This window comes from Triticum dicoccoides, chromosome 2A (assembly GCF_002162155.2).
Source record: "Triticum dicoccoides isolate Atlit2015 ecotype Zavitan chromosome 2A, WEW_v2.0, whole genome shotgun sequence".
In the NCBI taxonomy this organism is placed as follows: Eukaryota; Viridiplantae; Streptophyta; class Magnoliopsida; order Poales; family Poaceae; genus Triticum; species Triticum dicoccoides.
In genome coordinates, this window is record NC_041382.1 from 353934958 (window position 1) to 353948543 (window position 13586).

Here is a 13586-nt window from a genome sequence, read left to right on the forward strand (position 1 = left end):
CACGCTCATGGGGCCCATGTTGCTCCACCGACGTACTCATTCCTCCTATATATACCTACGTACCCCCAAACTACCAGATACGGAGCAAAAACCCTAATTCCGCCGCCGTAACTTTCTGTATCCACGAGATCCCATCTTGGGGCCTTTTTCGGAGCTCCGCCAAAGGGGATATCGATCACGGAGGGCTTCTATATCAACACCATAGCCTCTCCGATGAAGTGTGAGTGGTTTACTTCAGACCTACGGGTCCATAGTTAGTAGCTAGATGGCTTCTTCTCTCTTTTTGGATCTCAATACAAAGTTCTCCCCCTCTCTTGTGGAGATCTATTCGATGTAATCTTATTTTGCGGTGTGTTTGTTGAGACCGATGAATTGTGGGTTTATGTTCAAGTTTATCTATGAACAATATTTGAATCTTCTTTGAAATCTTTTATGTATGATTGGTTATCTTTGCAAGTCTCTTCGAATTATCAGTTTGGTTTGGCCTACTAGATTGATCTTTCTTGCAATGGGAGAAGTGCTTAGCTTTGTGTTCAACCTTGCGGTGTCCTTTTCTAGTGACAGTAGGGGCAGCAAGGCACGTATTGTATTGTTGCCATCGAGGATAACAAGATGGGGTTTATATCATATTGCATGAGTTTATCCCTCTACATCATGTCATCTTGCTTAAAGCGTTACTCTGTTCTCTTCAACTTAATACTCTAGATGCATGCTGGATAGCGGTCGATGTGTGGAGTAATAGTAGTAGATGCAGGCAGGAGTCGGTCTACTTGTCTTGGACGTGATGCCTATATACATGATCATACCTAGATATTCTCATAACTATGCTCAATTCTGTCAATTGCTCAACAATAATTTGTTCACCCACCGTAATACTTATGCTCTCGAGTGAAGCCTCTAGTGAAACCTATAGCCCCCGGGTCTATTTTCCATCATATTAATCTTCCAATACTTAGTTATTTCCTTTGCCATTTATTTTACTTGCATCTTTATTTCTCTTTGTCATAACAATACCAAAAATATTAACTTATCATATCTATCAGATCTCACTCTTGTAGGTGACCGTGAAGGGCTTGACAACCCCTTTATCGCGTTGGTTGCGAGGAGTTTATTTGTTTGTGTAGGTGCGAGGGACTCGTGCGTGGCCTCCTACTGGATTGATACCTTGGTTCTCAAAAACTGAGGGAAATACTTACGCTGCTCTACTGCATCACCCTTTCCTCTTCAAGGGAAAACCAACGCAGTGCTCAAGACGTAGCAATATGTCTCATGATTTTAATTTTGCTAAATTTTGTAGACAACCCCTGATAAAGAATTGCCTAGTGAAGATGAAATTATTGGTCTTACTTCTTTTGCCATGCCTCCAAATGATCCTTTAGAACAATATTTGCTAGACCATGAAAATGACATGTTTATGAATGAAAGAAGGGAAATAGATGAAGTATTGTTTAAACAAGGACCTATTTTGAAACACAATTTGCCTGTCGAAATTCTAGGGGATCCCCCTCCTCCCAAGGGCGATCCCGTGTTTGAGCTTAAACCATTGCCAGCTACTCTTAAATATGCTTATTTGGATGAAAAGAAGATATATCATGTTATTATTAGTGCTAACCTTTCAGAGCAAGAAGAAGGGAAATTATTGAAAACTCTTAAGAAGCACCATGCTGCTATTGGATATACTCTTGATGATCTTAAGGAGATTAGTCCGACTCTATGCCAGCACAAAATAAAATTGGAAAAAGATGCTAAACCGGTTGTTTATCACCAACGACGGTTAAATCCTAAGATGAAAGAAGTGGTAAGAAAAGAAATACTAAAGCTTCTGGAGACAGGTATAATTTATCCCGTTGCTGATAGTTAGTGGGTAAGTCCTATTCATTGTGTCCCTAGGAAGGGAGGTATTACTGTTGTTCCTAATGACAAGGATGAATTGATCCCACAAAGAATTGTTACAGGTTATAGAATGGTAATTGATTTTCACAAATTAAATAAAGCTACTAAAAAGGATCATTACCCTTTACCTTTTATTGATAAAATGCTAGAAAGATTATCCAAACACACACATTTTTGCTTTCTAGATGGGTATTCTGGTTTCTATCAAATACCTGTGTCGAAAGAGGGTCAAGAAAAGACCACCTTTACTTGATCTTTTGGTACCTTTGCTTATAGACGTATGTCTTTTGGTTTATGTAATGCACCTGCTACCTTTCAAAGATGTATGTCTGCTATATTCTCTGACTTTTGTGAAAAGATTGTTGAGGTTTTCATGGATGATTTTTCCGTATATGGAACTTCTTTTGATGATTGCTTAAGCAACCTTGATTGAGTTTTGCAGAGATGTGAAGAAACTAATCTTGTCTTGAATTGGAAGAAGTGCCACTTTATGGTTAATGATGGTATTGTCTTGGGGCAGAAAATTTCTGAAAGAGGTATTGAAGTTGATAAAGCTAAAGTTGATGCTACTGAAAAGATGTCGTGTCCAACGGACATTAAAGGTATAAGAAGTTTCCTTGGTCATGCCGGGTTTTATAGGAGGTTTATTAAAGACTTCTCAAAAATTTCCAGGCCTCTGACTAATCTCTTACATAAATATGTTCCTTTTGTCTTTGATGATGGTTGTGTCGAAGCATTTGAAATACTTAAGAAAGCCTTGATTTCTGCACCTATTGTTCAGCCTCCTGATTGGAATTTACCCTTTGAAATTATGTGTGATGCTAGTGATTATGCTGTAGGTGCTGTGTTAGGACAAAGAGTTGATAAGAAATTAAATGTTATCCAATATGCTAGTAAAACGCTAGACAGTGCCCAGAGAAATTAGGCTACTACCGAAAAGGAATTTTTAGCAGTTGTATTTGCTTGTGATAAGTTCAGACCTTATATTGTTGATTCTAAAGTAACTGTTCACACTGATCATGCTGCTATTAAATATCTTATGGAAAAGAAAGATGCTAAACCTAGACTTATTAGGTGGGTTCTCCTACTACAAGAATTTGATTTGCATATTATCGATAGAAAGGGAGCTCAGAACCCCGTTGCAGACAACTTGTCTAGGTTAGAGAATGTTCATGATGACCCGCTACCTATAGATGATAGCTTTCCTGATGAACAATTAGCTGTCATAAATGCTTCTCGTAATGCTCCATGGTATGCTGATTATGCTAATTACATTGTTGCTAAATTTATACCACCTAGTTTCACATACCAGCAAAAGAAAAGGTTTTTCTATGATTTAAGACATTACGTTTGGGATGACCCACACCTTTATAAAGAAGGAGTAGATGGTGTTATGAGACGTTGTGTACCTGAGCATGAACATGAACAGATCTTACACAAGTGTCACTCCGAGGCTTATGGAGGACACCACGCTGGAGATAGAACTGCACATAAGGTATTGCAATCCGGTTTTTATTGGCCTACTCTCTTCAAGGATGCCCGTAAGTTTGTCTTGTCTTGTGACGAATGTCAAAGAATTGGTAATATTAGTAGACGTCAAGAAATGCCTATGAATTATTCACTTGTTATTGAACCATCTGATGTTTGGGGCTTTGATTATATGGGACCGTTTCCTTCCTCTAATGGGTATACACATATTTTAGTTGATGTTGATTACGTTACTAAGTGGGTAGAAGCTATTCCAACTAGTAGTGCTAATCATAACACCTCTATTAAGATGCTTAAAGAAGTTATTTTTCTGAGGTTTTGAGTCTGTAGATACTTAATGACTAATGGTGGTTCACATTTTATTCATGGTGCTTTTCGTAAAATGCTTGCTAAGTATGATGTTAATCATAGAATTGCATCTCCATATCATCCACAGTCTAGTGGTCAAGTAGAACTGAGTAATAGAGAGCTTAAATTAATTTTGCAAAAGATTGTTAATAGATCTAGAAAGAATTGGTCCAGGAAACTTGATGATGCATTATGGGCCTATAGAACTGCATATAAAAATCCTATGGGTATGTCTCCATATAAAATGGTTCATGGAAAAGCATGTCACTTACCTCTCGAACTAGAACATAAGGCATATTGGGCCATTAAAGAGCACAATTATGATTTCAAACTTGCCGGTGAGAAGAGACTATTTGACATTAGCTCACTTGATGAGTGGAGAACCCAGACCTATGAAAATGCCAAACTGTTTAAAGAAAAAGTTAAAAGATGGCATGACAAAAGGATACGAAAACATGAGTTTAATGTAGGTGATTATGTATTGTTATACAACTCTCATTTAAGATTTTTTGCAGGAAAACTCCTCTCTAAATGGGAAGGTCCTTACGTTATCGAGGAGGTCCATCGTTTCGGTGCCATAAAAATCAACAATTTCGAAGGCACAAATCCGAGGGTGGTGAACGGTCAAAGAATCAAACATTATATCTCAGGTAATCTTATAAATGTTGAAACTAATGTTATTGAAACTGTAACCCCAGAGGAGTATATAAGGGACACCTTCCAGAACGTTTCAGCCTCCTAAAAGGAATAGGTGTGTGGTGCGGTAAGTAAACCGACTCCAAAACAGTTCTAATAGCATTTTTTCTCCGTTTTGGAATATTTAAGAAAACAGGAAGATAAGAAGCAGTCTGGAAAGGACACGAGGCGTCCACGAGGGTGGAGGGCGTGCCCCCTACCTCATGGGCACCTCGTGTGCCCTCCTGACTCTGATTTCTTGCACGATACTTCTTTTGGTCTGTAAAAATTCATTATATAATGTCTCGAAGGTTTTGACCACCGTACCACACAAATATACTCTATTTTTGTTTCGAGCTATTTCCGCTGCAGATTTAGATCGATATGTCTTCTCAAGAGTCAATTGGGAGAGCCGGGTGTCCCAGCCGAAACCGGGACTAGGAGAAAACAGTGGTGCTGACCACTTTGGGCCATCAACGGAGGAAGGGATGGAGACCGACTTGAAAAGGATAGATGCCATGGAAGAGGATCAAGAAGTTACTTCTCATTCCACAATGGTGGAACTACAGAGCTCAGCTATTCCAAACTCGGTCATCCCTTCCAATGTTAGATTTCTTTCTTATGAAAATATGAAAAAGAGTGTTACTTGTTCTCCCGCAGCTATGCGACATCCATGGGTGAAGGGAGCTCTAGCCGTCACGGGCAAGCTCCGTAAGGAAATAATGGACCTCAAGCAGCAAGTTAATAAACTCGAGGAAGAGAATCGTATCCCGAGGGGCATCATCGCCAAGAATATCACATCACCACCTCCGAAGAAGAGACATAAATACATGGGTATGGGCACTCCCCTTGGCAACTGCCAAGCTTGGGGGAGTGCCCTGGTATCGTATCACCATCACACTTTTATCTTTATCATTTTTCTTAGTTCGATCCTTTTGGTAATATCTTGATCTAGTAGAATAAAGTTTTAGCATGATCTAGTTTGAAGTTTTTGTTTATGATCCTTCTATGTAATCGAGTCCGTGAGCTATATATAATAAAGATTAGTGTTGAGTCAAGGGCTTGGTTATCTTGCTATGATCTTCAGAAAAAAGAGAAAGAATAAAAATAAATAAAGAGATCATACTGATCTTATGGAGAATAATGACTTCACATATAAAGAGTATGATGAATAAAAGTTGTTGAGAGTTGACAAACATAGTTTTGGTCATCATTGCAATTAATAGGAAGTAATAAAGAAAGATGGGTTTTCACATATAAATATACTATCTTGGACATCTTTTATGATTGTGAGCACTCATTAAAATATGACATGCTAAAAAGTTGATGTTGGACAAGGAAGACAACGTAATGGGTTATGTTTTCTTACATCCAAAATAAATTATATTGTCATGGATCATCCAACATGTTGAGCTTGCCTTTCCCCCTCATGCTAGCCAAATTCTTTGCACCAAGTAGAGATACTACTTGTGCTTCCAAATATCCTTAAAGCCAGTTTTCCCATGAGAGTCCACCATATCTACCTATGGATTGAGTAAGATCCTTCAAGTAAGTTGTCATTGTTGCAAGCAATAAAAATTGCTCTCTAAATATGTATGATTTATTAGTGTGGAGAAAATAAGCTTTATACGATCTTGTAATGTGGAAGAAATAAAATCGATACACTACATAATAAAGGTCCATATCTGTCGGTGTACTAGAATAGGGGTACCCTAGTACCCCGAACTTGTGCACGGGCAGTTGCAGCACCCCGCGGCAAAGGCTTGCCGGGCGAACGCCAAGATCCCCCAAGGTTCCCTTGGAGCCATCCAAGAACAAAGTATTTAAGCTAAGGAGACAAGACCCCGGCAAGAGGAGCTTGCCGGGAAGGCCAACCAAGGCGCTCCAAGGAACTTGCCGCGGCGCGCCACGCACTCCGGCAAGGCAACAAGGCCCCGGCAAGAGGAGCTTGCCAGGAAGACTAAATAAGGTACCCCGAGGCCCGGTGAGCGACGAGCTTCTGGACCCGGCGAGATAACGACAGCGGCAAGGCGCTTGCCGCGGCAGGCGGCCACTCTGCGCCCACGCTCCAGCGCATCCACCAACGTGTCGCTCTGGGGGCCTCTCCGGGCGCGCGTGGTGGGAGGCTGTGCAGCCAGCGGTGCGCAGTGGCATGCGAAGCTGACAAGATCGCCATCGTGGCGAACGCTGGCGCCCCTAACGGTCCTTTTCTGCACTGTTCAGGCGACTCAGACGGGCATTTAATGCCCTTGTCCCCTGCCGTCAGGGTTAGGTAGGGTGCACTGTACAAGCAACTGTATCAACTACCTCGCTTTTTATGTTTTTACCCTCCTCTGCGTTGCCACCTGTCGGTGACCCCTTTAGCGTATAAAAGGAGGCCCATGCGCAACGTAGAGGGGGTTCGGACGGTTTGCTTCGATTCATTCGTAGCCCAGAAAACATCACACTCTCTCGCTCGAGAGCAAGAACACCAGATAATACAACCAGACAAGCAGTAGTAGGAGTGTTATCTCTCCGGAGAGCTCCGAAGCTGGGTAAACCGCTTGTGTGCCTCGCCTCGATCTGCTCTTCGTGCGACCTCCGCCCCCCGCCGAACCGAAACGGGTCTGGTCCGCCGGCCCCATAGGTGTTCGTGGATCAGTTTCCTCGACATCTTTGGCGCACCAGGTAGGGGGTGTTGAGATTGTGTGAACCAGATCCCGTTCACACGAGCGACATCTTTATTCCCTTCATCAACATGCCACCGAAGAAGAAGACTTCGGCGGCAGCCGCTCCATCCACGTCACTTCCGCCACCGTTGGAGCAAACGAGTGGTGGGATGGACGCCGGCGGAAGAAAGGACGTCGACGAGGAAGCTCATGATGCCGCTAGGTCCAAGAACAAGGCTACACAAACCTCAGCGACTGTACATGTTCTGCGCCACTCTCAGGAGGCGCAAGATCAACAGCGTCATGGCACTAGCAGTGCCATACGCATGATAGCCCAAGACCAAGCTGGTGGATCTCGGGGCGCTCAAGACCAGCATGCACGCCAGCGTGCTGGCACGAGCGGGGCACGGTCGCCCGGACGGGATACTGCTGCTTCTAACATAGTTAGAAGTTCGAGCACGTCCCGCTCCTCGCGCTGTCCGCCACTGCCACCCACCACTCCAACAGAAGCTTTGGCGCGAGCTCAACTTCTCCTAGATTACCCTCCGACGTCGGACAAGATCGACGAATGGAGGGCCACCATTCAGAGTCTCATCGGCTACGCCAACGGCGACACTCCACGGCGGCCGAGCGCGTCGCCGCCGCGGTAGGACCGCCGGACGCGAGCCGGTGGCGACGAAACGGGCGGAGGTGCAACTACCATGCAATCACCGCCCCGAAGGCCAAGATCGCCGACTCGCCGGATCCACCTCGACAGCGACTCCACTGCATCGTCGGATCCACGAGCTTGTCGCGATCAGCGCCAAGTTCTTCATGATCGACAACAAGAAGACGCTCGAACCCGCATCAAGCGCCAAAGAGAAGCGCGACGTCAATCCGATAAGCGTGCTGGGCCCTCTGTTGACATGCATGCGCCAGGGGAACCAGGCGATCTGCCGTACGCGGTAGGTTGTCCTGCGTTCACTCGTGAGCTGCGGCAAGTCCAGTGGCCCAGCACAAAGAACTTCAAGCCAGACGTACCGGAGAAGTACGACGGCAAGACGCATCAGTCAGAATTCCTCAGCATCTACACCATCGCGGTGCAGGCTGCCGGGGGACGGGATGACAAGATCCTTGCCAACTACTTCCCGCTGGTGCTCAAGCCCAATGTCAGATCCTGGCTCATGCACTTGCCGGACAACTCCATATCCTCTTGGGCTGATCTGTGCCATCAGTTTGTCGGCGCCTTTACAGGCGGACACAAGCCTCATGGCCAGGAGAGTGATCTTCATCTGCTCGCCCAGAAGGAAGGAGAGCCCCTGCGCAAGTACATTCAGAGATTCAGTAGTGTGCAGCACAACATCCCAGACGTCCACCCTGCCGCGGTGATCAGCGCGTTCCATCAGAACATGCGGAACCGTAGGATGCGGGAGGAAATGGCGATGTGCAAGATCAGGGACATCAGTGAGTTATATGCACTGGCCGACAAGTGTGCGCGTGCTGAGGAAGGGAGGAGACTCCCCGAAGAAAATATAGGAGCGGGAGGATCTGACAGCGAAGATGCTGCCCCGACAAGGAAAAACCGGCGGCGGAACAACAGAAGGAGGAAAGGCAAAGAAGTGCTAGTTGTTGAGCAGTCCGACAATGGTGGTAGCACCAAGGAAGCCAAAGCTGGTGACTCCGGCAAGGAGGTTGCCGCGGAGGTGGCAGTCGCCGACAAGCAGGACGGCACCAACAAGCAGTATTGCAAGATTCACCGCACCAAGGGCCATGATCTCCAGAACTGTAAGAAAGTCGAGCAGCTTGTTGAGCAACAGAAAGCTGAATACGAGCGGCGCGACAAAGAGAAGGCCCAGGAAGGAGCTGGTGGATCCGGCAAGAAACGTCCCGGCCGAGGAGGACGCCGCGGCAAGGCCAAGCAGCGGCAAGGAGATAGACCTCCCCGTGGCCGCGACAAGGATGAAGATGATAACGAAGACGAAGATATGGATGATGAGGAGACTGATGAGCAGGAGTTCTAGAAAGCCACAGAGGTCCTGTGCATTGACGGTGGTGCTTCTCTGCATGCCTCGCACCGCCAGCTCAAGCAGTGGGTGCGGGAAGTTAATGCAGCAGAACCACCCGTCGAGTCATGCAAGCCTCTGAAATGGTCCGGCACGCCTATCATCTTTGATATTGAGGACCACTCGGATCCATAACTGCGGTCGGGTGCTTGCCGATGTTGGTTTCACCAACAATCCGCAACCTCAAGGTCACTAAGATGCTAGTTGACGGCGGGGCCGGCTTGAACCTGATCTCCTCCGCAGTGCTCCAGAAGCTCCAGATCCCTGACAGCAAGCTCGAAGAGACCGGCACATTTCAAGGAATCAACCCGGGAAGGATCAAGCCAAAGGGAAAGATCACGTTGCCGGTAACATTTGGCAGCGAGCTGAACTTCAGGACCGAGAGGGTCACGTTTGACGTTGCTGACTTTCCATTGCCTTACAATGGAATCCTTGGCCGATCGGCACTCACCAAGTTCATGGCAGCCTCTCACTATGCGTACAACGTACTGAAAATGCCAGGCCCAATAAGTGTCATCTCTGTCCCTGGCGACAAGAAGGATGCTCTTATCTATGCCGACAAGATCTACCGGGAAGCAGCAGCCGCGGCAGAACGCAGGACACTTGCCGCTGAAGCTCCCGGGGGGAAGAAGAAGACCAAGTCCGGCAAGAGCTCTGATGCCCACTCCGGCAAGCGCACCTCTTCGGAGTGCTGCGCTACCGTCGAGGATGCACCATCGAGCTCCACCGGCAAGTGTAAGAAGGTAATGGCAGCTCCACCTGAGACTAAGAAGGTGTCCGCCAAGGAGGATGGCACTGGTGGTACCTTCACCATCAGCGCCACTGTTGACCCCAAATAGGAAAGCGCGCTCATTTCTTTCCTGCGGGCGAATGTCGACGTGTTTGCGTGGCAACCGTCTGATATCCCCGGTGTTCCCAGGAAAGTAATTGAGCACCACCTTGCCGTCTGTCCTCATGCGCGGCCCGTCAAGCAGAGAGTCAGGAAGCAGGCAGTAGAGCGCCAAGAATTCATCGCAGAAGAAATCAAGAAGTTGGAAGCAGCAGGCCTTGTCAGAGGAGTGCTCCATCCCACGTGGTTGGCCAATCCTGTTGTTGTGCGCAAGGCTAACGGGAAATGGAGACTTTGTATTGACTTCACTGATGTTAATAAAGCTTGTCCCAAAGACCCATTTCCCTTGCCGCGTATTGACCAGATTGTTGACTCCACAGCCGGATGTGATTTGCTTTCATTTCTTGATGCATACTCAGGATACCATCAGATCTTTATGGCAGAAGAAGATGAAGAGAAAACCGCATTTATCACCCCGTGTGGCACGTACTGCTTTGTACGGATGCCTTTCAGTTTGAAGAATGCTGGTTCAACATTCGCAAGGGTAGTCCACCATGCTTTTGAGCCGCAAATGCACAGAAATGTGGAAGCTTACATGGATGACATAGTGGTCAAGAGCAAGAACAAAGCAACCTTGATTCAAGATTTAGACGAGACATTTGCAAATCTGCGCAAGATCAACCTCAAGCTTAACCCCGAGAAGTGCGTGTTTGGAGTCCCTTCCGGCAAGCTTCTCGGGTTCTTCGTGTCTCAGCGGGGAATTGAAGCCAATCCCGACAAGATCAAAGCCATTGAGCAGATCGATGCACCAAAGCGTGTCAAGGATGTACGAAGGCTTGCCGGTTGCGTGGCTGCTCTCAGCAGGTTTATCTCTAGATCTGCTGAGCGCGCCCTGCCATTTTTCAAAATTTTGAAAAAGGCAGGTCCAATGAAATGGACTCCGGAAGCGGAGGCTGCGCTGCAGGACTTGAAGAGATACCTGTCCTCCACTCCAACACTTGTCGCACCTAAGCCGCAAGAGAAGTTGCTGCTATATATAGCAGCAACCAATCAAGTGGTTAGTGCTGCGTTAGTGGCGGAGAGGGAGGCGGATGATGAGCCAGCAACCACGGCAGATCCATCCAGCGACAAGCAGGGGGCTTCGCCGACAAGCTATGGTCCCGACAAACATGGGTTTGCGCAGGAACATGATAAGATGCCAAGGAGAATGGTGCAGCGCCCAGTTTACTTTGTTAGTTCTCTTCTGCAGGGGGCTAGATCAAGGTACTCTGGTTTGCAGAAGTTGCTTTTCGGCCTCCTCATGACCTCGAGAAAGCTGCACCATTACTTCCAAGCACATGAGATCACAGTCATCACTTGCTTTCCGCTGAAGAGGATACTGCGAAATCCAGAAGCAACGGGCAGGATTGTCGAGTGGGCGCTGGAACTGTCAAGCTTTGGCCTCAAATTTGAGAGCACTTCAACTATCCAAAGCAGAGCATTGGCAGAGTTCATAGCAGAGTGGACGCCAACCCCAGATGAAGAAATTTCAGAAACGAGCATTCCCGTCAAAGAGGCAAGCAAAGAGTGGCTGATGTACTTTGATGGTGCCTTCTCGCTGCAAGGCGCCGGTGCAGGCGTGCTGCTTGTCGCACCCACCGGAAAGCACCTCAAGTACGTAGTCCAGATGCACTTTCCCAAAGAGCAAGAAACCAACAATACTGCAGAGTATGAAGGATTACTTGCCGGTCTCAGAATCGCAGCAGACCTTGGGATTAAGAAGCTCATTATCAGGGGTGACTCACAGCTTGTCGTCCGACAAGTGAACAAGAACTACTAGAGTCCGTGGATGGAAGCATATGTTGATGAAGTGAGGAAGCTAGAAGAGCACTTTGACGGCCTACAAATGGAGCATATCCCAAGAGCTCAGAATGATATTGCTGATGGCCTGTCAAAGTGCGCCGCACTGAAGTTACCTGTGGAACCAGGGATCTTCGTGCTCAAGTTGACTCAACCATCCGTAACGCCATCAACTGGACAAAGCAAGAAGAGGAAGTTGGTTTCTGGTGACTATTTTTCGGCAGAGCTCCCCGAAGCCGCCGCCAAGAAAGTCCCCAAGATCAACACCAAGGAGGCTGAGGGGCAGTCTGCTCCGGCAAGCCTTGTGGTTTGTTCTGTTGAAGCAGACGCTCCCGACAAGTTTTGCTCCGGCAATCTTGCCGGGGAACATCGAGCTCCGACAGGACCACAAGTCCTTGCCGTAGAAGCAGATGTTCCCGTAGCAACAGATATGCCTTTAGTCCTTGTTGTCGAACCACAAGCTCCAGCATGGGCACAGCAGATTGTCCACTTCCTTCAGACAGGAGATCTTCCCGAAGAGCAAGAAGAAACGGAAAGAGTAGCCCAGCAGTCAAGTATGTACCAGTTTGTCGATAGCATGCTGTTCAGAAGAAGACTCAACGGTGTGAAATTGAAGTGTATTCGCCGGGAAGATGGACAAAAGCTGTTGGCAGAGATACATGGAGGCATATGTGGCCACCACATAGGCGCAAGAGCACTTGCCGGCAAAGCTTTCCGGCAAGGTTTCTTTTGGCCGACAGCCCTCCAGGATGCAACTGCACAAGTAACCAAGTGTGAAGCGTGCCAGTTCCACTCCAAACAGATACACCAGCCAGCTCAAGCTCTCCAGACGATCCCTTTATCCTGGCCATTTTCGGTCTGGGGGCTCGATATCCTCGGCCCCTTCCCCCAAGCTGTCGGGGGCTTTGAGTACTTGTACGTCGCAATCGACAATTTCACAAAGTGGCCGGAAGTGCAGCCAGTGAGGAAGGTGACAGCACAGTCAGTAGTCAAGTTCTTCAGGTCGATTGTTTGCCGTTTCGGGATCCCTAACAGGATCATCACCGACAACGGCACGCAATTCACGAGCCGCACCTTCATGCAGTACGTCCAAGACCTTGGCGCCAAGGTCTGCTTCGCTTCTGTTGCTCATCCAAGAAGCAACGGTCAAGCAGAGAGGGCAAATGCTGAAGTGCTGCGCGGGCTCAAGACCAGAACTTTCGACAGGCTGCACAGGTGCGGAAGGAACTGGATCGAGGAGCTGCCGGTGGTTCTTTGGTCGATCAGAACGACGCCAAATCGAGCCACTGGCCAGACACCTTTCGCTCTAGTCTATGGAGCAGAGGCACTTCTCCCCACGGAACTCGTATACGGATCACCTCGAGTGCTCGCTTATGATGAGCTTGAGCAAGAACAGCTGCGGCAAGACGACGCGCTGCTCCTTGAGGAAGATCGTCTTCAGGCTGCTGTACGAGCTGCTCGATACCAGCAAGCTTTGTGCCGCTATTATAGCCGCAAAGTTAAAGCCAGAAGCTTCGAGGAAGGCGACCTTGTTCTTCGGCGCGTTCAGTCCGCCAAGAATTCCAACAAGTTGACGCCGAAGTGGGAAGGCCCTTATCGGGTGAGACGAGTCACAAGGCCTGGCGCTGTCCGCCTTGAGACCGAAGATGGCATTCCGGTGAGCAACTCCTGGAACATAGAACATCTTCGTAAGTTTTTCCCATAAGGCGCGGTTGCCGGAACCCGTTCCGGCAACCACCTTTTGTACAAGTCTTGCCGTTGTTGCATGTAATCCTTTGTACAAAGTCGGGCGCAGATCCCGTGCATAAGTAAAACCCCATGTGC